This window comes from Gossypium hirsutum, chromosome A04 (genome assembly GCF_007990345.1).
Source record: "Gossypium hirsutum isolate 1008001.06 chromosome A04, Gossypium_hirsutum_v2.1, whole genome shotgun sequence".
Taxonomy (NCBI): domain Eukaryota; kingdom Viridiplantae; phylum Streptophyta; class Magnoliopsida; order Malvales; family Malvaceae; genus Gossypium; species Gossypium hirsutum.
Window position 1 is genome coordinate 54,842,312 of NC_053427.1, and position 26,847 is coordinate 54,869,158.

General features: G+C 35.7%; 1 pseudogene; it reads right to left on the reverse strand.

Moving 5' to 3' along the window:
- Positions 1-22,518: 22,518 nt before the first annotated feature.
- LOC121228654 (uncharacterized) lies at positions 22,519-22,582 on the reverse strand (annotated as a pseudogene).
- Positions 22,583-26,847: the final 4,265 nt, after the last annotated feature.

Sequence of the window (26,847 nt, forward strand, 5' to 3'; positions counted from 1 at the left end):
AAGGAAAAACTATTAGGGATTGGTGTTCAAGGTAAGGTTAAGGTGAGGTTTCGATTTTTTTTGGGTATAATATGTGTGAAGCATACGATTAATGGAAGGGTGATATCATTTGTAGGTTGGTGACTAAGGGAATCGCAGCACGCTTGCTTACCAAGTGTGCACTTACACTGCACACAAAAGTAGATCGGCAAAAGTCGAAATGTCAAAAATTTGAATTGCTGAAAAGCCGAAAGTTTGGCTACGGTAGTCTTGCGAGTGCGTGAACACTCGTAAGGGGGAGACCGATAGGTTTCATGAGGCCCATGGGCGATTCCATGGACTTGGGTTGTGAATAGGCCAAATGGGCCGAAATGGGCTAAATGGGCTCGAGGGGCTATTGGGCCCATATTACGAAAAAATTGATAAGTGATGCTATGTGATAGAAAATTTATATGTATGCATAAATATAATGTGATTTGGGCCGGATGGGCCATATAAATGAGATTGGGCCTAATGGGCCATATGAATGTGAATTGGGCCTAATGGGCCATATGAACGTGAATTGGGCCGGATGGGCCATATAAATGAGATTGGGCCTAGTGGGCCATATGCATGTATGTAGGGGTTTTGGGCTTAGTATATGATGACTACATAAAACTTAATTAAATTGTTGAGACTGTGGACAAGTTATGAGGGTAAGGCGTGACAATGGGTATATGCATGTCTAGGATTGGATCTAGGGAGAGCTTGGTACTTAAGCGGTCTTAATGACCCACCTCCTCTTCTCTGGAATCCTACCTGGTGCATAGTATTCGTTCATCTTAGCTCTTGGGATTTGATAACGGGCCAAGGTAATTGAAAACCGTAATAATGGGAAAATTACCGAAATGTCCTTAAGGACGAAGATGACCAAAATACCCCTATGTGTTGAATGTAGGTTTTATGGATATGACATGCATATCTATTGCATACATATGATATTCTGCTTAGGTTGCATATGGGTTGGGAAATATGGAACGGGGGAAGTATATGAGGATCGCATGGTTGCTTGACAATCGTGGATCCACCGACGGCTTTCTTTTTGTTATTATTTGGATTACTATTTTATACATTGTAATTATGAGAAGTTGAACATGGATTTTCTAAACCTTAGTTTTTTTATATACTATGTTTCCGCAACTAAATTTCAAAATGACAAGTTTTCATAGGTTTTCATAAGATCATATGTTATAAACAGGTTTTTGTGATTGAAAAGAGAGTTATTTTTTTTCAATGAAGGGTTTTCAAAGAAAACAAGGTTTTCACTAAAACACTTCAATGTGACACGCCAGATCTGGCCATAACGTCTGGGCTGGTTTTGGGGTGTTACCGCGAGTGACTTGGGAATTCTTCCAGGCTGAGTTTCGTAAGAAGTACATCAGCTAGAGATTTATTGATCAAAAGTGAAAAGAATTTCTGGAGCTAAAATAGGGTCAGATGACCGTGACAGAGTATGAGCAAAAATTTCTGAGACTTAGTCGGTATGCCCGAGAGTGTGTTTCTACCAGAGCCATAATGTGTAGAAGATTCGAAGATGGGCTAAATGAAGACATTAAACTGTTAGTTGGCATACTTGAGATAAAAGAGTTCGTAGTACTGGTTGAGTGAGCCTGTAAAGCTGAAGAGCTTGGGAAAGAGAAAAGAAAAGCTGACTTTGAAGCCAAATATGCACGTAAAAGAACATCCGGTAAGTCATTCCAGCTGGCACCAAAGAAGTTTCAAGATGATTTTAGTCGTTCTAAAGCCACTTCGGGTTATTCTAGACGGGATCAGAGTAGACCACCTGTGAGCTCGAGAGCTACCTCAGTAGCTAGTGTGGGTATTGTCAGATCAAATCAACCCAAGTTAAAACATTGTGGCAAATGACATCCTGGCAGTTGCAGGTTGCATGATCGGGCTTGTTTTAAATGTGGATCGATGGATCATTATATTAGTGATTGCCCAGTCTTAGCTGAAGAAAATCCAGTGCAGAATATGAGGTCGAGTAATACTGCTGCTCGAGGTAGACCACCTAGAAATGCGGGTAGTGCTAGTGGAAATCAGAGAGGAATTAAAGATACAGCAGTCAGACCTAAGCTTCGTGCACCTACTAGAGCCTATGCTCTTCGTGCACGAGAGGAGGCTTCATCCCCAAATATCATTACTGGCACATTCACTCTCTATGATACTAATGTAATTGCATTGATTGATCCTGGTTCGACTCATTCTTATGTGTGTGAGACATTAATATTTAGTAAGACTTTGCATGTTAAGTCTATTGGGTTTGTGATTAGGGTGTCAAACCCCTTAGGCTGGTGTGTTATGTTGACAAAGTGTGTAAGAATTGCCCCTTGATGGTTCGAGATTCGTGCTTTTCGGCTAATTTGATGCTGTTCCCATTTGATGAGTTTGACATAATTTTGGGTTGGACCAGTTGACTTTGCATGATGCTATTGTAAACTGCAAAAGAAAGACTATTGATTTACAATGCCAAAACGATAAGATTATTTTGATTGAATCTAATGATCTGAATTGGTTACCAGCAGTGATTTCTTCGATGCTAGCTCAGAAATATGTGAGAAAAGGGTGTGAAGCATATTTTCCCTACGTGCTTGACAGTAAAGTGGCTGAAAGAAACATTGAATCAGTACCAGTTGTATGTGAGTATCTAGATGTGTTTCCTGAAGAATTGTCGGGTTTTCCACCTATTCAGGAGGTAGAGTTTGGTATTGAGTTAATGTTTAGGATGACTCCGATATCCATAACTCCGTACAGAATGGCACCTACAGAATTTAAATAATTGAAAACTCAGTTGCAAGAATTGACAGATAGAGGTTTCACGCGACCGAGTTTCTCTCTGAGGGGTGCACCTGTGTTGTTTGTGAAAAAAAAGACGGAACTATGAGAATGTGCATCGAATATGGACAGCTTAATAAGGTGACTATAAAGAATAAGTATCCGTTGCCAAGGATAGACGATCTGTTTGACCAATTGAAAGGGGCTACAGTGGTTTCAAAGATAGTTTTGAGATCGGGCTACTATTAGTTGCGAGTTAAAGACTCCGATGTGCCTGAGGCTACTTTTTGAACGAGGTACAGACACTATAAGTTTCTGGTTATGCCATTCGGGCTTACTAATGCACCTGCTATTTTCATGGATTTGATGAATCGAATCTTCAAACTGTATCTAGATCGGTTTGTGGTAGTGTTTATAGATGACATTTTGATCTACTCTCGTGATGAAACTAAACATGCTGAGAATTTGAGACTTGTATTACAAACTTTGCGAGATAAGCAATTGTATGCAAAGTTCAGTAAATGTGAGTTCTGGTTAAGTGAAGTCAGTTTTTTGGGCCATGTTGTATCAACATCGGGTATTTGGGTTGATCCGAGCAAAATTTCAGCTATACTTGATTGGAAACCTCCGAGGAATATTTCAGAAGTCTGAAGTTTTCTAGGACTTGCTGGTTACTATATACAGTTCATAAAAGGTTTCTCTATTATTGCAGCTCTGACGACGAAGCTATTACAGAAAGATGTTAAGTTCGAGTGGATAGAGAAGTGCCAGAAAAGGTTTGATCAGTTGAAAGTCCTTCTGACCGAAGCTCTAGTGCTAGTTCAACCAGAATCGGGTAAAGAATTTGTTATCTATAGTAATGCATATTTAAATGGTTTGGGTTGTGTTTTGATGCATGAAGGTAAAGTTATAGCTTATGCCTCGAGACATTTAAAGCCACATGAAAAGAACTATCCGATACACGACCTAGAATTGGCAGCTATTGTGTTTGCGTTGAAAATTTGGCGTCACTATCTGTTCGATGAGAAATGTCATGTTTATTCTAATAACAAAAGCATGAAATACTTGCTGACTCAAAAAGATCTAAATTTGAGACAACACTGATGGTTAGAATTGTTAAAAGACTACGAGCTTGTGATTGATTATCATCTGGGAAAGGCTAATGTTGTTGCTGATGCTTTAAGCCGAAAATCATTGTTTGGTTTGTGTGCAATGAATGCACATATGGCTATGTCTAATGATGGTTCAATAATAGCTTAATTGAATGCAAGACCATTATTTGTTCAAACAAATTTGTGATGCTCAGAAGGTTGATAATGAATTATTAGCAAAACGAGCTCAATGTGAGACAGATGCTGATTCAGAATTCAGAATTGATGCTGATGACTGTTTGAAATTTAGAAACCGAATATGTGTTCTGAGGAATTCAGAATTGATTCAAATGATTTTGAATGAAGCTCACAGCAGTTAGTTGTCTATTCACCCAGGTAATACAAAGATGTATAATGATCTAAAATAGCTTTATTGGTGGCATGGTATGAAGCGAGACATTTCTGACTTTGTTGGAAAATATTTAGTCTGTCAACAAGTAATAGCTGAACATCAGGTACCTTCTGGAATGCTTCAGCCGACCATGATACCGGAGTGGAAGTGGGACAGAGTTACTATGGATTTTGTATCTGGTTTACCATTACCACCAAGCAAGAGAGATACAATCTGGGTTATTGTTGATAGATTGACTAAATCGGCTCATTTTGTTTCGATACATACAGATTACTCACTTGATAAGCTAGCTAAATTGTATGTTTCTCAGATTGTGAGATTACATTGGGTACCTATTTTTATTGTTTCGGATGGAGATCTGAGGTTTACATCGTAGTTTTGGAAGAAATTGCAAGATGCACTAGGTACGAAATTACATTTCAGCATTGCTTTGCATCCGCAAACAGATGGTAAGTCTGAGCGAATCATTCAGATACTTGAGGATATGTTGAGATGTTGCATTCTCGAGTTTGAAGGTATGTGGGAACGATACCTACCTCTGATTGAATTTGCGTATAATAATAGATTCCAGTCAAGTATCAAAATGGCACTTTATGAGGCTTTTTATGGTCGTAAATGTCGTACGTCATTGTCCTAGACTGAGCTTAGTGACAGTAAGATACACGGGGTTGACTTGATCAGAGAAACTGAACAGAAAGTGAAAGTGATTCATTAAAGTCTAAAAGCAGCATCAGACCGTCAGAAATCATATGCGAACTTAAAATGTAAACATATAGAGTTTCAGATCGGAGATAAAATCTTTTTGAAAGTCTCACCGTGGAAGAAGATACTCAGATTTGGTCGTAAAGGCAAATTGAGTCCTAGGTTTATTGGGTCGTATGAGGTAATAGAATGTATTGGACCAGTTGCTTATCAATTGTTGTTGCCACCTCGGTTAGCAAAGATCCACAATGTATTCCATGTTTTGATGCTTTGTAGATATCGATCTGATCCCTCATATGTGATTAGTCTGTCTAAGATTGAGATTAAGCCCGATATGACATATGAAGAAGAACCGATTCGTATTCTAGCTCACGAGATTAAAGAGTTACGAAAGAACATTCCATTGGTTAAAGTATTATGGCATAAACATGGAGTTGATGAAGCAACGTGAGTGTCAAAGAATGCAATGAGAGAACACTATCCAAACCTATTCACCGAAAAGATTTTCGGGGATGAAAATCCCTAAGGGGGGAGAGTTGTAACAGGCTGATTTAGACCCTAATCGGAATGGTGATTTCAGGACCACGAATTCGAGTAAGAAAAATATTTAAAAATTATTTTTTATGTTTATTATGTGTGAATTAATATCTGTAAAATTTTCGTGATTTAATTTTATTGTTTGAGTGTCCGATTAAATAAAAGGACTTAATAGCGTAAAAGAAAAAGTTGGTGGTTAAATGTGAAAGTACTTAATCGTTGTTGTCTTTATAAGTGGAGGCATTTATAATGAATTAGACCAAAGTTATGAGTAGTGGACGGTAATGGCCTTAGATTCTTGTAACACCCCTCACCCGTACCCGACACCCGGATGGGGTTCGAGGCATTACCAGGACTTTACATTTTGAAACATACCAAATTGGGTCACCAAGTTTTACTCAAATTTTAAGCTTTTCATCCATGAACAACTCGCCCCTTATATAGTCCTTCGAGGCCTATAACATACTTAGAGGCAGTGCGGGACAAATTTGGGTACGTTCAATAAACCTTAGGGTCCTTAAGAAAATTTTCCTTATCCTAAAGTGTCACACACCCGTGTAGGTGGGCCGTGTGGACTCACACGCCCGTGTGACTTGGGGCACACCCATGCCCTTCAGCCGTGGGCAATACTGACTTATCAACACAGCCATGGCACACACCCATGCTGCCTGCCCGTGGACGACACTGTCTTTTTAACACAGCAATGGTGTTCGCCCGTGTGGCCTACCGGTGTACAACTTTGAGCTAAAATTTTAAGTGCAGGGGACACATGACCATAGCACATGCCCATGTGAGGGAACCGTGTGTCACACACGGCCTAGACACACGCCCGTGTGTCTAACGATGTGGATTCTAATAGGCTATTTTCCAAGCCTTTAGTCAGCCCTTTCTACTACTTGTGCTTAGTGGTTACCAAATTCAAAGTAAAACACAATTATACACTTGTAAATAATCTTGATTAAACTAGATGTACAGAAACCTCATATCATTGGTTTCATACATGATAGGTTATTTCCCACTTAGTGTTTATGGGTTCCCATGTCACTTTAATTCATTCGAAATTGGCTTGATCATGTGACTCATTGCCAATTGGTAACGACCTATCACTTGTAAATAAAACAATGCATAAATTCTTAGGTCATAGCCTACTTCAATTAAGCCAATTTTCATAGGCATATATAAAGAGATAAACATATTCTTACATGCCTTCATTTGGCAAATCAAATAACACATATAACAAAATACTCAAAAATACTATACATGCCATTGAACAAAACAAACAAAGTCTTTATACAAAAGCTTGTCTAGTTGATAGTGTGTTGACTCTCCAATCGTCTTCCTATCCTTTCGAATCCTCGAGCTTTGTGAGACATGGAAAAAGAGAGAGGTAAGCATTTACATGCTTAGTAAGCTCGAATAACCAGAAAGTAAACTTATAGAGTAATTAGCATACATCCATATTTAAAACATGAAATCATCAATTATGAAACGATTCCCTATCACATGCACTCAATTAATGAGTTAGTTACGTAACAAACCATCATGTAATTTATATAGATGAGCTCATCATTCATCATCTTATTGACATACATCATATTAATCCCATTGAGTTTCTAGGAAATCTCGATAGAATACTCATTATCCGTCAATTCTTACAAATGATCATTTCACATATATGCACTCCTGCGAACCTCACATCTCATGGTAGGATTACCAGTCTAGGCTAAATCCCGCATATCATGAACTCATAAGGTGATGTCGGGATTACCAGCCCAGGCTAAATCCCTTATAACGACAAACACCCTTAATGAGCTCGGATCTGAATTACCAGTCCAGGCTAAATTCAGACCCTAATGAGATTACCCGTCCGGGCTAAATCCATAATACACACATATTCTTCGGGAGGCTTGATCATTCAAGGAACACCCGTTTGGGTTAGATCCTTTTCATACTTGAGATCAAGGATTACCCGTCCGGGCTAAATCCTTACTGCAGCACATGCAGGATCTCTTTACACATATCAATGAGGGTTTATCCATCGAATTCCCTTTGTCAACCTCATCCGAGACATTTTTCACATGTTACCATCAAATATGCATTTCTATGATATTTCATGCTAATAATAAATGCAATCATCATGCATTCATAAATCATTCAATTATCCATGTTAGGGGTTCACTTTAAGTTATCCGAACTTACCTGGTATTCTTTTCGGATCTGTGTTTCGGTTATTCCGAAACCTTGCTTGTACCTCGATCGACCTCCGAAATTTGTTCCTCGAGGTTTATAACAAAAAAAAACTCATTAATACACTACATTATACATTTCAAGTTTAATATCTACCCCGGTCCAAATAACTGTTTTGCCCCTAACCTTTCACATTTTTATGGTTTTGTCCCTAGGCTCGTATAATGAAACACATGCACTTTCTATCTTACCCAAGCCTAGCCAAACACTTTTCCTTCTTATGGTAGCCCACATTTTCCATTATTTTCTCATTTCTACCACACATTTACATCTTTTGTAAAATAGTCCCTATAAGGGTTTTTCATGAAAATCAACTAGGATAAGATGTTTAATGCACATTCATCTTTCATTTTCCTCTATAATCCATCAAAATACAAGAAACTCATACATGGGTAAATTTTGAAACATGAACCCTAGCATGAAATATGGGTAGAAATGGAGAGAGCAAGCTACCGAGATTTAAAAAATACAAAGAGCATGAAAAACGGGGTTTGGGAGCACTTACTATTGAGCTTGGAAAACTTGAAAACCCTAGCTATGGAAACCCTTGAAGTTTTGACTGGAAAAGGAAGAGAATGGGCTGATTTTGGCTCATTTTTCCCATTTTATTTCATTAAAATACCAAATGACCAAAATGCCTTTAAGCCCTTTCCTTAAAATTCCATCCATGCAAGCCCATTTTTGTCCAAAAACTTAGAATTTGGGAAAATTTCTCTCCAAGACCTTCTAATTCATAACCCAAAGAAATTTCATACAAATTGCTTCTAGAATTCAAGTTTTGCAATTTATTCAATTTAGTCCCTAATTTCCAATTGAACACCTTACTCAAAGAATTTCTTCATGAAACTTTAACACATGCATATAATCATATTCTAAGCCTCATAATAATCATAAAGTAAATATTTTGATGTCAGATTTGTGGTCCCAAAACCACCATTCCGACTACACCATATTTCAAGATGTTACATTTCTCCCCCCTTAGGGACTTTTATCCTCGAAAGTCTTACCAGAAAACAGATTTGAATATTGACTTCTCATGGTTTCTTCTGGCTCCCATGTAGCCTCTTCTACACCATGTCGATGCCATAAAACTTTAATTAGGGGCACATCTTTATTTCTCAATTGTTTAACTTCACGAGCCAATATCTTAACCGATTTCTCTTCATAAGTTATGTCCGGACGAATTTCAATCTCAGTCAGTGAAATTACATGAGAGGGGTCTGATCGGTATCTCCTTAACATGGATACATGGAACACATCATGAATCTTTTCCAATTCAGGTGGCAACGCCAAACAATAGGCTAACGGTCTAACTATTTCGGTGATCTCGTACAGTCCGATAAATCGTGGACTCAGTTTATATTTTCGACCAAATCTCAATACCTTTTTCCATGGAGATACCTTCAAGAATACTCTATCCCCAACTTGAAACTCAATTTCCTTTCTGTTCAGATCAGCATAAGACTTTTTCCTATCTGATGCCGCTTTTAAACAATCCCGTATCACTTTAACTTTTTCTTCAGTTTCTTTAATCAGATCAACTTCATGAATCCGATTTTCCTTGAGTTCTGTCTAGTACAATGAGTTCGACACTTCCTGCCATACAATGCCTCATAAGGCACCATCTTCAAACTTGTTTGGAAACTATTGTTGTAGGAAAATTCTACCAATGGCAGGTATTTTTCCCAGCTACCCTGAAATTCGAGGATGCAACAACGCAACATGTCCTTGAGAATTTGAATCATCCGCTCAAACTGGCCATCAGTCTAAGGGTGAAAAGCTGTGCTAAAGCTCAAATTTGTTCCCAAGGCTTCTTGTAACTTCTTCCAGAATCTCGAAGTGAACCTCGGGTCTCTATCTGAAATAATCAACAGTGGTACTCTGTGCAATCTTACTATCTCAGACATGTACAGATCGACCAATCTATCAAGAGAATAATCCGTCTTTACCGGGATGAAATGAGCTGAATTTGTCAATTTAGCCACTATAACCCATATGGCATCTTTCTTTTTCAGAGTTAAAGGTAATCTCGTCATGAAGTCCATGGTAACTTTGTCCCACTTCCATTCAGGGACCATTATAGGCTGTAACAAACCTGAAGGCACTTGATGTTCAGCTTTAACTTGCTGACATACCAAGCATTTCAATACAAATTCAGAAACATCTCTTTTCATACCGTTCCACCAGTACATCTTCTTTAAATCGTTGTACATCCTGGTACTTCCTGGGTGAACAGACAGACGACTGTTATGTGCTTCTTGCAAAATCTTCCGAATAAGTTCATTATCTTTGGGTACTTTGGCAACGACATAGTATAGAAGAGGCTACTTGCGAACCAGACAATACTATGAGGAAGCAATACCCAAATCGTTTTATTAGTAAGATTTTTTGGGACGAAAATCCTTAAGGGGGAGAGTTGTAACAACCAATTTTTCAGTGAAATCGGAATAGTGGTTTTGAGTCCACAAATCCGATCTAAAAATAAAATTTATTTTTATTTTATTATATGGTGCATATTATGAAAGACATGTCGTGTGAAAATTTTGATGCAAAAATTTTATCGATTAAGTGTTTAATTACGAGAAGGACTAAATCGCATAAAATGCGAGAGTTGAATTCTAGTAGCTATAATGATAAATAGTTATGGAATACAAAACTAGAGGTCCTTATATGGTAATTAGACCATTAAAGAAAAGTATGTAGATTTTTGGTGACTCATCCATGAAAAAATTAGAAAAGAGTAGGGACTAAATTAGAAATCACAAAAAGTAAAAGATGATAATTAAATAAAAAGAAATTATCATCTTATTTTCATGTATTCTTCCCCAAAATTTCTATCGAAACCCTAGGAGAGAGGCATAAAACTTTCCAAGCTTAAAAAGGTATGAAATCAATTCCCGCTTTTAGAAATTTTTATATTTTTGAAATTGGGATAGTCTAATCTATCTATTTGGGGGATTAATTTGAAAAGTTATCAAGGTATAAAATTTGGGTCATGGATGAATATACTGAAAATTAGGAATTTATGGTAGAAAATTAAAGGTTTTTGATAGATAAAGAACTTTTACAGAGTGATTTTTTGATGAAAACATGATTTAGGGACTAAAATGTAAAGTTGTGAAATTTGATGAAATATTCTGCATTTTTATGAATACATGTGATGTAAATTTTGTAATAAGAGTTTGGTTAGGCTTGGAATAGGGAGTAAATTGCACAAGTTTCATTTTCCTAGCCTAGGGACGAAATTCGAATTTATGGAAAAGTTAGGAGCAAAATGATAATTTTGCGTAGGACGTAAATTGGGTCCAAATGAGTATGAAATATGAGAAATTGATGATTAAACCTATTTATATAGATCCAAACAATACAAATTTAAGGTTAGATCAAGGAAAAGAAAGGGTTTCGGATTAGTAGATTACTTACACAAACAAGTGTCGAGGTAAGTTCGTGTAACTTAATTGAACATGTAAATATGATTAATTGAATGTTGTGTTTTTATGTAATGTGACTTATATGGATGCGAATTATTTGATTGCTATAATGAAAAATTGAATACGTGCTTGTAATGGTGGAAAAAGGGTTAAGTTTCTATTGAATATTGAATTTCGATGAATATATGTGCTTTCCCCGAAATGGATGAGGTCTTGCATTTGTTGCTGTCGGATTTAGCTCAGACAAGTAATCCTATTGACATTAGTATAGAAAGGATTTAGCCCAGATGGGTAATCCTGATATAATACCTCTCGAGTATAGTGTTTAGCCTGGACTGGTAATCTTAATTGAGCTCTTTCGAGCATACGTTATATAAAGGATTTAGCCTAGATTGGTAATCCTGTTATACGATATGTGGCTCGAGAGTGTGTTACTTGCTTGAGTGCCCTAATGGGTACTCTTGAAAAAGAATTGACGGGTTATTGAATCATACAGCTCGAGTGTACTACTTGAGCATCCATAAAAAATTTCAATAATTCAACGGACACAACTCTTGACATGGTATGAGAATTATGAGATGAAATGATAATGACTTGAAAGAATATTGCATGATGAGCTCATCTATGTTTACTTGATTGATATGAAGATTTTGGTGACTAACATGTTTGATTGAATGCATGTGTTTGGGTAATTTTGCTAATGGATGGAAAACATGATATTGTATGCTTAGATTTAATAAACGGGATTGGTAAGTTTAGTTTCCTTTATACGAACTTACTAAGCATGTAATGCTTACTCCGTTTTATTTTCCCTGTTTTATAATGATCGAAAGCTCGCGAAGGTTGGAGATAATTGGACCATTGTCACACTATCTACTAGCTATTTTGGGTATTTATAGTAGAATCATTTTGGTATACTGGCATGTATAGGACAACTTGGCCAATAGTGGCTTGAAAATGATGTTTTGTAACCTAGCCATTGGAATGACTAGTAATGGTTGTTTTGATATATTTGTAATGTCATGCTATGGTAGCCAAATATATTTTAAATAGTTGATTGAATTATGTATAACATAGGGACTATACCAAGGTAAGATTATAAACATGTATGCATACAATGATATGCCTTGTTGAATGATGGAATTTGTTAATTTGAATGCTTGAATTGGTTTGTATTTGGATGTGAGTTTAAATGAAAGTCACTGGTGTGATTTTGGGTGAGAAATGATGAAAGTCACTGGTGTGATTTTGGGTGAGAAATGAAGCTAGAAGTGGCTTTATTTTGTTCACATAGGCGTGTGTCTAGATCGAATGTGACACACGGCCTGGTACATGGGCATGTGGTTAGGTCGTGTGTCCCCTGCACCTTAATTTTGAGAAACAGAATGCTCAGAATTGAGCAAACAGATAGAGACACGGGCGTGTGTCTCAATCGTGTGTGCTACACGGCCTAGAACACGACTGTGTGTCTTAGCCGTGTGAAACGTATACCTAATTTTGAATAGAATTAATTAACCAGATGGCCTAGCACATAGGCATGTGGCATGGCCGTGTGCACAAGTCAGAGAGTTACATAGGTTCAAACATGGCCTGTAGTACGGGCGTGCCCCTCGGACAATATGGGCGTGTGAGCCTTCTAACATAAAAAGTTTTTGAAAATTTGTGAAAAATTCATAGAGTTCCCAATTAAGTCTCGACTCGATTCTCATGCTCATATTAGGCCTCGAGGGTCCAATTAAGGGACGTTCTAAATTATCTCAGTTAATGAATTTTAATTTACATAAATTATTTGTAAAATGTTCTGAAAGTTTCGGTAATGCTTCGAAACCCTGTTCTGACAACGGATACGGGTTTGGGGTGTTACAATTGAAATGGCTAGTGATAACATAGTAAATAAATTTATGCATGAAGTTATATTATGTGTGGTATGTGAGTGTGCATGGATTAGTAACTTAGATATAATTACACTTAAGTATGTATATGATTGGAAAATAGCAAGATGAATACTTGAAAGTATGAGCAAACACGTCATGTATAAAACTTGAATAATAGCTTGATTCATATGTCTTGGATTGGTAAACATATATAAATGTTGTTGTAGGTTGAAAGCAAATTTGGGTGAGAAATAAGGTTTTGGAAATGGACTTATTTTGTCCACACGGGTAGATGCCTGAATGTGCGTCTTGATCGTGTGTGACACAAGGCCATGCACACGGACATGTGGATTGGCTGTGTGTCCCTTGCTGTAACACCTTAAACCCGTATCCGTCGCTGGACTAGGGTTAAGACACATTACCAAATATATTGGAACATTTCACAACTATTACACAAACAGAAGTCATACATCATCATATTATAATCAAACATCAATAATAACTCCCTTTCTTAGGTCATCGAGACCTTATACATGCTTTAGAAAGGGGTTAAACTAATCCGAGCACGTACAAAATTTTTCAAAATTAAACAATTTTCAAAGTTGTACAGGTCACACCTCGTGTGAACAGGCCCTGTGCCTTACACGGCATTAGACACGCCAATGTGTCTAGGCCGTGTTAAAATAGGGCATACGTACTGAATTGCTCACATGGCCACAAGACACGCCCGTGTGTCTTAGCTGTGGTCGAGCCTAACTTGGGCCACACGGCTAACCACACACCTGTGTGCCTTGGTCGTGCTCGAGCCTGACTTAAAATCGTAGGGTACCCCAGGGGACACACGGCCGTGCAACATAGCCGTGTGTCGCACACGGCTGACACACACACCCATGTCTCTACCTGTGTGGACAAAAATAGGCCATTTGAATAGCCAACTTGCCACAAAAATTGGGTCAAACCTACAAGAACCAAACAAAGCATATTTGTATACCAATTTCAGCCAATCCCTATACCAAAACATACATTATTCATGCCTTCACATTATCAATAAATTCCAAACTCAATTCATCAACCAAAACATACCAAAACCTAAACTAAAATCATACCAAAACATATGTTTCAATACATCATTCAATCTCATGCTCAAAACTTACCAAAACTTATCAACATTGACCATTTCTTTTGCTCATTCAAAACATACCATATAATTCATAATGCCTCACATATCATATAACATTTCTAACCATTAGTTCAATCATAAGCTAGCTATATCATATGGCATGATATATAAATTACAAAACCTTACTAAATCTCTTCTCGCCTATACATGCCACATTACCAGAACTCACAGCTTTTATTTACGGAAGTGATAACTGGATAGTGTGATGATGTCTCCAACAACTTCCAACACGAGCAAGTCTCTAAAACTCTATAGACATAGGAAAAAGAAAACACACAAAGTATGCTTTGAAAGCTTAGTAAGCCATAAGCAAATAAATCATTTCAATGATATTTATAAACCAATATCACTAAACCAAAATTAACAAATCTCAATCACATATAACTTTATTGTACTCGTAAATTCATGTAACACATTAAATAATTCACTTAACTTATTTGTCAATGAACGTACAACCATGCTTTCAAATTCGATTAACAACTATTAGTTCATTCATATAATCAAGCTCACACATATTCATTTCAGCACCAACCAAACCATGGTCATTTATTACAAATCATACATAAAGTTATATCAACTTCTTTATAAAAACTTCCAAACTCTAACATCCATAATTTCCTTATTCATATAAACCAAATTCACATACATGAATCATATAGCCAACTCAACCATTTTAATTTCATTATTTATTCCAGTTTTCGATCCAAGCAATTATACATCAAGGCCATATTTCATGTTTCGTAAATCTCATATCTGAAACATAAGATCATAATTTCATAGAACGAATATATATCACACATTATGTAACTCATCCTTATTCAAAGGCATATCTTACTTTCATTATACATCTTTAATCTTATAATTAGCATTAATAATGCTATTCAGTCTAACTCATTTCATCATTCATTTACATAATTTTTCATCTACTTCATACTTAACATCATCAACCACATTGGTTCTGTACATACCTGTACCATTACGTTCTTATATATCACATTTATCACTTTAATGCCTGAAGCACTAATTCATGCGATCATCCTTGAACATTCAACGAACTCGCACATTTGGTGCCAATTAATTAGCCAAAGCTATAATTATATCACACACTTAGTGTCGTTACATTAAACCGAACTTATATCGGTACCGCACACATAGTGCCATTCATTCAGCCAATGATGTTATAATCTCGCACACTCAATGCCATTTTAATAGCCGTAGCTATTTCATTTATCGCACACTTAGTGTCTCAAATTCAATTCACATTTTACATATTTTAACTTCACAATCATATTTCTTTACAACTCAATTCAGCACATATAATGCACATACATTTCAATTTAACAACATTTATTTACTTATGAACTTACCTCGTACTAACACAAATAGACCGGAACGACTATTTGACAAATTTTTCTTTCCCTGAACCAAATCTGATTTCCTCTTTTCTTGATCTAATTAAATACAAATTTAACTTATTTAATCACATATTCAGTCAAATTCATCCAAAAACACACAAATGGACAATTTGCACTTTAGCCCCTAACATTTTACATTTTTTACAATTTAGACCTTATTTCACAAAACACAAAATATTAAAAATTTGACCACACCCATGCGCAGCCGAATTTTACTCTATCATATATTAGCCCATATTTTCACTTTATTCATATATTTAACCACATAATTTCATAATTTCACAAATTAGTCCATAATTTGCATTTTTACTCAAAATCACTTTGTAAAATATGTAAAACTATCATCTAACTTCCATATTTCATCATCAGTCATAAAAAAGAATTAATATTCATCAATGGAATCTCACAAAATCTATAACAGTTTCAAAATTGAGATACGAGCTAGCTAGATTAAGCTGTAGCAAGCTCAAAAACGTAAAAATTATTAAAAACCGGGCAAAAACCGCTCATCTATCAAACTCCAAAGCTTGGCCGAATGTTCAAGCTTCCATGGTTGTTCATCTTTTTCATTTTCAGTGGAGAAATGGTGAAAAGATGATGATTTTTTATTTTATTTACTTATCTTTTATTTAATTAATTACCTAATTAACCATTAAAAACATCAGTAATTACACCATATGCCGCTCCACTATCATCCATTAACCTCCATTAACCAACTAATGGTATATTTACCACTTAAGGACCTTAGATTAGCTATTTGGCACCTTTAGCTTATAGAACACAACTTTTACGCTTTATGCGATTTAGTCCTTTTTACCGAATTAAACACTTAAACAATAAAATTTATTCACGAAATTTTCACCGCAAACCTGACCTAGACATTATGGCCAAATCTGGTGTGTCACATCAAAGTGTTTTTCAAAAATTAATCTTTTCGGTAAAAATCCATTACTGAATCTAAATCCTTTTATTATTATTTAACAAAAGTTCTCGTCAAAATGTTTACCAATTTGTTTACCTTTGTTATATTACCTCAATTTAAACCACGGAAGCATTTTGAAAACTTTGTTGTTGAAAGCTCGTGTTCTTTAGAAGACCGTGACTATTTTGAAAACTTGTGTTTTCCTAGACTAGCAGTTTAATATAAGAAGTCAAAATCGAAATTAAAAACATAAAACCCACAACTGACCTTATTACATAAATTAAAACCCAAAACGAAATCTAGTAGCAAATAAAAGAAACAGAAGCAGTAGTATAGCCATCTCTAAGTCCCTCGCAGCATCGATCCGCCTAAAGATAACCTGAATAGTTAAAACAAATGGGTGAGTTTACAAAAAAACTTAGTGTGTAATCCTAATAACAAACAAACTGTGAATAACACAGTCTGGGCCTAAGCCCAGATCGGTAATAGTCTGGGCCTGAGCCCTACTCAGTATCAGTACAGTTTGGGCCTTAGCCCTATACAGTAACAGTGTGGGCCTAAGCCCAATGCAATATTAGTACAGTGTAATGCAATTATGCATCCCACCCAAATCCAGCCAGCACACCACCCGTACCAACCAACACACCATGTAGGGATATAAATCGACCCACCCAGCTAGCACGCCGATATTGCAGCAAAGCTGCTAGTAATAATAATGTAGCCTAGTTGCCAGAAACAGTAAATGTGGCAAAGCCACCAATAATAGTGAATGTGACATAGTCACTAGTACAGTGCTTCCACCATAACATAATCCCAACCCCATGCAGTATGTCATGTCATGAATATTACGTGTAGGCAAATTCATACTCAGTACAATCATATATATAAATCATAAGCACATCAGTCATACGGAACACAATGGCATAATTTTCATTTTACCCTACAGGGGAATTATGGTCATTTTACCCTACAGGGGCATTATGGCCATTTTACCCTACGGGGCATTACGGTCATTTTATCCTACAGGGGCATTACGACCATTTTATCCTACAGGGGCATTACGGTCATTTTACCCTACAAAGGCATTATGGTCATTTTACCCTTCAAGGGTATTATGGTCATTTTACAAACCAGGGTCTTAACGACCCAGCGGAAGGTCCACTGTCGCCCCGAACGACTTAAGTAACCTAAACAGACACAACTATGGAAATGGGCCTAAGGCCCATACTTGGCCCAAGTGGGCCCACACACTCGTGTGGCTCATTTAGCCTAAGGCTATGTGCACACCATAACTTGGTTCACTAATAGTCACTTACCATAGATTTTATCCGTGTAGGCCCACGAGCCCATTAGGCCCACACGGCCCATTTTAGCCCATCAAGACCTAAAATAACCTAAGTCATATACGCGACATGACAAGTCCAACTACTTCCCGCTTAACAGCGAAATTTACCCACGCAGGCCCATGGGCCCATTGGGTCTATTCAGCCCATTTAGTGGCTCAAGTGGCCCACTATGGCCTAAGCCCACAAATTCGTTCATGGTGGCCTTACTCGTCGCTTACAAAAACGTGTGAAGGATCTGCTAGTACTCTAACGTACATTCATCCCAAGCATTCAATCAATCATTCACTTATTAGGGTTCATAGGCTATTAATGCCCAAATCAATAATACTATCTACCTCAATTGAACAAACCACAGCCTATTCTACTAAATCGTAGTAGACTAAAACCGATCCCACTTTACTTGCCGATAATTTGCGATATCTAAAGATCTTACTAGGTGAGATTGCCTAGGATCACGACGTAAATCTCACAGAGATATAGGGGCATTCGACCTATGCTCAAATAATAAGAAAGGTAATGCTCTTACCTTAATAAAATAATGGAAGAAAGGGGTTTAACGACTTGAGTACTTCTGCATTTCACCACTCCTCAGGAATACCTAAAACTCCACGATCACGTCTTGTCGAGAACTCTTGTATAACTGGAATAAAGAGGGAGAGATGGGACAAGGAATGTTCGGCCAACTTAGAACAATAAGAAATCAAAATATCAAAAGGAAAGGAGAATAGAAAATGGAGAAAAAGATGGGAAGAAAAAAGACTAAAATCGGTCAAGAAAATGAAAGGTAAGAAAGGTGAATGAAGAAGAGCAGACGACAGAGGTTAAGAGAGGTTTTTGGAAATACACATGACTTTACAATGGTCAACTCGACAATGCCAGCAACCAAAATGGAAACCAAAATAAGAGACTACTTTTGGCACTTTAATTCATAACAAAATCGGCAAAAAAGGAAGGATTCCCCCAAAACAAAAGTGACCAAAACTGAACAAAAGAAAGAGGAAAAACTAGCTCAACCGAATTTCCACACCCCTAATGCCCCTTTTGGCACATTTCCCTCAACTCATCAAACTTTAACTTTTCTCCACAAAACCCTCCCCAATCTTCTCCTTGAATCTTTCCCCTTATCACTCGACAAATCACTCCAACCACTCCTCTATGACCATCTCAACTTAGAGTCCCAAACCAACTCCAATACTAGCCGTCCATGTAGCAAAATAAATATCCATCATAATACTATGGCAACACTCGAACCCCTGACCACATGCACACTCCTAACACCTCCTTGCCACTTGACCATATGCTTCTTTGTGTCACCTTTTAACCTTAATTAATTAAAAGGCTTACTACCTAACACTTAGGGTTTTATTCACTTAAAACCAAAAAGTTTGATAAAGCCTAAGTTTGAACCCAAGACTTATCCAACACATCTTAAGACCTTTAACCACTGAAGCAAGCCTTTATTTATGTCACTTCTTGCACAGCAATTATTCACATGCCGACTTCCAAATGCTCTCCAAGCCCAAGGCCCATTTCTTCTAGGCCTAAATTTTGGGGCGTTACAGAACTCTAATATCATGCTGTAAATATTAAAATAATAAAAAATAAACTTTTTAACGTCGGATTTGTGGTCCCGAAATCACTGTTCCGACTAGGGTCTAAACCAACCTGTTACAACTCTCCCCCCTTAGGGATTTTCATCCCCAAAAATCTTACCAAAAAGTAGATTAAAGATTTACTTCCACACAGTACATTTCAAATTCACACGTGACTTCAATTTTCATATCTATTTAATTTCAAAGCTGAAATTCTGATCTGTCTTTCACTATACGTCATACTAAGTTGAAACTGCTTCTAATTGAATTGAATTATTTTCATCTTTTGCTCAATTTTTCTGATGGCATTAATCCCATGAATCATTTTCTCACAAAGCTTGGTCCCGAAACAACGGAGTTCGGTAACTACCACATACGATACCACATACAATGTCACTTTTATACTCACTTGATAATTTATCAAACAATAACAATCTTTCTTAGTTGCTTTGAAAGTCCAAAACAGAGTGACGAATAAATATTTCTAGAATTTTGAATTACGTTCCTCGATTTCAATACAACTTCTTACTCGCATCTTACTGAAATTTCTTTTAGAATCATAATATAAATTTTAGATTTTTATCCAAAACAATGAAAACTAATACTCAATGCAAACTGGCAATCTTTGAAAAGAATAACTTAGCTGGTCTAATAATAGAGAAATCCATACATACAAAGAGACTTCTTTTCAATAATTCAGATAACATCTATCTTTTTCGATATTAAGAATAGTCCTAATACAAAATCTATAGCACTTTATTTCAAAACAACATGCAATCATTGATTCCACATCTGAAATTCTGAATCATAATTCAATTTATGTTGAACCCCCTTTATAATTCGTTGACACATTTCTGAGCTTCACGACTTTAGTAAATAAACATTTATTTAGCTCCTAACTCAACTAACAATTGTTCACCATCTGATAAGATCAATCGCGTAGTCATTGCTCAAAAAGTACACAAAAGTTTCTTATTCAGATCATTTGGAACTATAATAATTTCCCTCGGATAATAATATTTACTTACAGACTCAAAAGTTTTTCAAAAATTCAAGCTACCTTTGCTGTGCCAAGTTCGGGTCTCGCTCTGCAACGTCAAACATTTTAAACTCTTGTAATCATCAACTATGTCACATAACTCTTTTCATGCAGCTTTAACCATATGGAATCACATAATATCTATGTACACTCTATTATTAGAACACACTTTGAACCATTCATTGATGCAAATTCTGTATCAAATCTTTAAAAATACAAATTCTTCTTTTAGACTATCCTACAATTCACACATATACGTTCAAAGTTTATTTCCAGTCCGGTGGATAGATTCAAATACATATAACCCAATTATCTTTTAAATCAAATAATTCAAATCAGACTAAACCACTAAATTAGTCTTTTCAAAGAAATCTTTTCTTCTTATTAAATGGATAGCCCCAAACATACCATTTTACAAATTTGATCTTGATCTTCAATCATTTTCACTTTTGCCGATGTCGAACCTTTCACAAGAACTAGAAAAGAGTTTATAATAAGGCTGTCTCATATATTAATCATCGAAGTTCTGAACTATTTTAAAGTCTTCTTTTTCAGATAGAAATCATAATGTCATAATAAGACTGATATCTCACCCTTAACAATAGATAATATCCTGGCTGTTAAATAAGCATTTGAACCCAGAAGAAAATCAAATCTGATTTGAACAGCAACCAATACAGAAACACAACTTTTATAACTCTAATAACAGTACTGAAGTACTTCCCAAATTTTAAAACAGAAATTATGATTATAACAGATATAGCCATTTTTTTCAAATAGATATCTCTTACAGATAATCACATAGAATCATAAGAAAACCATAATAACAAAATTTTCAACATCTGTAGCTACACAAAATATCAAAAAAATTACATCCTCTATAGAATGATATCTACTCCGATGGTATCCCAGAAAATGTCCAGAAAGAACAATATCACTCATAAATACTGGAATCCATAGTAATAGAAGCTATATAATCTTCACATATTTTCAACAGAGCAATAGCCAGTAGAAACAAAGTATTAACATCATACAGATTTTACCGTCGACTTTTATATCCACACAATAGAATAATATTAGAGAAAGACATAGAAATGTCGAACATAACTCAAACAGACCAACGATACTTTCGTCTATTAGCATGTTTAGCTAATGTTCTCATACGATAAGAATTTCCTTCTAAAATTAAACGGACACATATACTTCTGAGGATAAATGTATACATAAAATGTCCAAAAGAAGTCATAGTAACTTCCTGACTATAACCACTGCAGTCAGCCATCAATATAATTCAAACATTATTGAACTTTCCAATTCTGTCATCATTAAGTCCATATAAGCTTGAAAGAAAGCTCTGAAAGCCCTATTTCCAGGTAAGAGCATGGAAGGGGAAGGAATTCATTCAACAGAAGCTAAGGGGCTTATGCCATAGCTTGCTGCATCTCATGTATTCTTTCTCCCAGTCTGTAGAGATCACAGGGACAAAACTATGAATAGCAAGGCGAGTTTACTCGGGGAAAAGGAAGGGTCCTAACTACCGAGCTTAGCAGACAAACAATCAGTCACGGTCTGAAGGAAGAAAGAGATTGCCCTATCTTCAAATTCCCATCAATAGCAAAAATCAATTCAAAAGAACTTTCATTTAATACCTTTCTTTGGATATCATACTTGAATTCTTTTGTTTCATCGAATTCAACTCCTTTGTTAACAGTGACTTTACATAATCTGAATAGTCTTCAGAACTATCCAATATCTCTTTTAATATTGTCTTCATTTGCTGGTTCATTCACTTCTGTGACCACACAGTCCATATACATTTCACATATTCTCAATTCAATTACACATATAGCATATTTTCTATACTTGTATAACATATCATCACTTATACATATACATACCTTTTATTCTCAAACTTAGTATGAATCAAATACACATCTCATATAATTATTCGTTTCTCAATTTGTGCGTGTCATCCTTGCGCAAGGGCCATGCTAATCTTTCGAATACGGACTTCTGTAATTCCACACTTGTAGGCTTATTCAACCCAAATCTTATAGATTTCTTAGAAACATTTCATTGATAAGGGGTGTGAGGGTAGTAAAGCCTCAAATTTAACTGACACATAAATACACATAACATATAATATCACAAATAGCCAATTCATTACTAATTTCACATTCTCTAAACATTTAGTAAACATTTGCTTTATATCACTTTTGTTCTTAACACATAGTTCATATGCCAACTCAAATAACTATTTCATGATCAAAGCATTTCTTATAATAATCATAATCCAAATATCATAACTCATATGCTCATGTAATTATAACATTTATCAATAACAAAATGTCATACTCTTTGATCCATACCTTTATGAGTTTCAACTCATAATCAACACATTTCCATTCAAACATTTGAGTACACATTTCGTACTATCAAAATTAGCTCGGTTGGAAAACTTATCTGTCTTAACAAAACAATTTTCATCAGAGTTGGGAGATATCACACTATCGCAGGTTAAATGTGGCATGTATAACTAAACTCACATTAGCTATGTTAGTCCTAGAACCGACTAAACCATAGCTCTAATACCAACCAAATGTAACACCCCAAACCCTTATCTGTCATCAAACTAGGATTAAGAGGCATTACCAAATATATTGGAACATTTTACAACTATTTCACAAACAAAAGTGATACATCATCATATTATAATCAAACATCAAGAATAAATCCCTTTCTAAGGTCATCGAGACCTTAAACATGCTTTAGAAAGGGGTCGAAACTAATCTGAACACATAAAATTTTTCAAAACTTAAACAATTTTCAAAGATATACAGGTCACATGCCTGTGTGAACATGTTGTGTGCCTTACACGGTATTAGACAAGCCCGTGTGTCTAGGCCATGTCAAAACAGGGCATACATACTGACTTGCTCACACGGCCACAAGACACACTTGTGTGTCTTAGCAATGGTCGAGCCTGACTTGGGCAACACAGCTAGCCATACGCCCATGTGCCTTGGCTGTGCTCGAGCCTGACTTAAAATCGTAGGGTACCCTAGGGGACACACGGCCGTGCAACATAGCCATGTGTCGCACACTGCTGAAACAGACACCCATGTCGACAAAAATAGGCCATTTGAATAGCCAACTTACTACCGAAATTGGGTCAAACCTACGAGCACCAAACTAAGAATTTGTACACCAATTTCAGCCAATCTCTATACCAAAACATACATTATTCATGCCTTCGCATTATTACTAAATTCCAATCTCAATTCATCAACCAAAACATACCAAAACCTAAACTAAAATCATACCAAAACATATGTTTCAATACATCATTCAATCTCATGCTCAAAACTTACCAAGACTTATCAACATTGACCATTTCTTTTGCTCATTCAAAATATACCATATAATTCATAATGCCTTACATATCATATAACATTTCTAACCATAAGTTCAAACATAAGCTAGCCATATAACATGGCATGATATATACATTACAAAACCTAACCAAATCTCTTCTAGCCTATACATGCTACATTACCAAAACTCACAACTTTTATTTACTGAAGCGATAATTGGATACTGTGATGACGTTTCCAACAACTTCCAACTCGAGCAAGTCTTTGAAACTCTAAAAAGAAAACACACAAAGTAAGATTTGAAAGCTTAGTAAGCCATAAGAAAATAAATCATTTCAATGATATTTATAAACCAATATCACTAAACCAAAATTAACAAATCTCAATCACATATAACTTTATTGTACTCGTAAATTCATGTAACACATTAAATAATTCACTTAACTTATTTATCAATGAACGTACAACCATGCTTTCAAATTTTATTAACAACCGTTAGTTCATTCATATAATCAAGCTCACACGTACTCATTTCATTGCGAACCACACCATGGTCATTTCTTGCAAATCATACATAAAGTTACATCAACTTCTTTATAAACACTTCCAAACTCGAACATCCATAATTTCCTTATTCATATAAACCAAATTCAGATACATGAATCATATAGCCAACTCAACCATTTTAATTTCATTATATGTTCCAGTTTTCGATCCAAGCAATCATACATCGAAGCCATATTTCATGTTTCGTAAATCTCATATCCGAAACATAAGATCACAATTTCATATAACGAGTATATATCACACATTACATAACTCATCCTTATTCATAGCCATATCTTACTTTCATTATACATATTTAATATTATAATTAGCATTAATAATGCTATTCAATCTAACTCATTTCGTTATTCATTTACATAATTTTTCATCTACTTCATACTTAACATCATCAACCACATAGGTTTTGTACATGCCCGTACCATTACGTTTTTAACTATCACATTTATCACTTCAATGCTTGAGGCACTAATTCATTCGATCATCCTTGAACATTCAACGAACTCACACACTTAGTGCCATTACATTAAACGAACTTATATCGGTATCGCACACATAGTGCCATTCATTTAGCCAATGCTGTTATAATCTCGTACACTCAATGCCATTTTAATAGCCGTAGCTATTTTATTTATCGCACACCTAGTGCCTCAAATTCAATTCACATTTTACATATTTCAACTTCACAATCATATTTCTTTACAGCTCATTCAGCATATATAATGCACATTCATTTCAATTTAACAACATTTATTTACTTATGAACTTACCTTGTACTAACACAAACGGACCAGAATGACTATTCGATAATTTTTGACTTTCCCCGATCCAAATCTAATTTCCTCATTTCTTGATCTAATTAAATACAAATTTAACTTATTTAATCACATGTTCAATCAAATTCATCCAAACACATATAAATGGGCAATTTACACTTTAGCCCCTAACATTTTACATTTTTCACAATTTAGTCCCTATTTCACAAAACACAAAATATTAAAAATATGACCATACCCATGCGTAGCTGAATTTTACTCTATCATATAACAGCCCATATTTTAACTTTATTCATACATTTAACCATATAATTTCATAATTTCACAAATTAGTCCATAATTTGGATTTCTACTCAAAATCACTTTGTAAAATATGTAAAACTATCATCTAACTTCCATATTTCATCATCAATCACCAAAAAGCATGAATATTCATCAATGGCATCTCAAAAAATCTATAATAATTTCAAAATTAGAGATACAAGCTAGCTAGATTAAGTTGCAGCGAGCTAAAAAATGTAAAAATTATTAAAAACCAGGCAAAAACCACTCATCTATGAAGCTCCAAAGCTTGGCTGAACGTTCAAGCTTCCATGGTTGTTCATATTTTTCATTTTCAGTGGAGAAATGGTGAAAAGATGATGGTTTTATGTTTATTATTTTATTAACTTATCTTTTATTTAATTAATTACCTAATTAACCATTAAAAACATCAGTAATTACACCATATGCCACTCCACTATCATCCATTAACATCCATTAACCAACTAATGGTATATTTACCACTTAAGGACTTATCTTTTAGGTTCTATAGCTATTTGACACCTTTAGCTTATAGAACACAACTTTTACACCTTATGCGATTTAGTCCTTTTTACCGAATTAAACACTTAAAAAATAAAATTTCGTCACGAAATTTTCACACAACTCTAATATCATGCTGTAAATATTAAAATAATAACAAAATAATTTTTTTAATGTCAGATTTGTGGTCTTGAAACCACTTTTCTGACTAGGGTCTAAATCGAGCTGCTACACCTGTATCCTTAAAATTTAGAGACAGAGTATTCAAAATTGATCACACGGGCAGAAACTTGGGTGTGTGTCTTAGCCATGTGTGACACATGGCCTAGCACATGAGCTATATTTTGGCTGTGTGAAACTTGCACTTAATTTTCAAAAATTAAATTAACCACTTGGCCCAACGCAGGGACTGTGGCTGACCGTACGACCGAATTCAGAGAGTTACACGGGTATGGACACGGGCTGGGACATGGTCGTGTGCTTCATGTTGAATACCCACACGACCTGAGACACAGGTATGTCATTGGTCGTGTGAGCCACACGGCCTGGCCACACCGACATGTGTCCCCTGTACCTAAGAAAAATTTTGAGATTTCGCGAAAAATTTTATGTGATTCTGGTTTAGTCCCGACTCGATTCTAATATGTATTTTGGGCCTTGAGGACCTAAATGAGGGACATTATTCTTGATTGTAATTAATTTTCGAAAATGAATAGTAAATAACATGAATTATCTAAAATTGAACTGT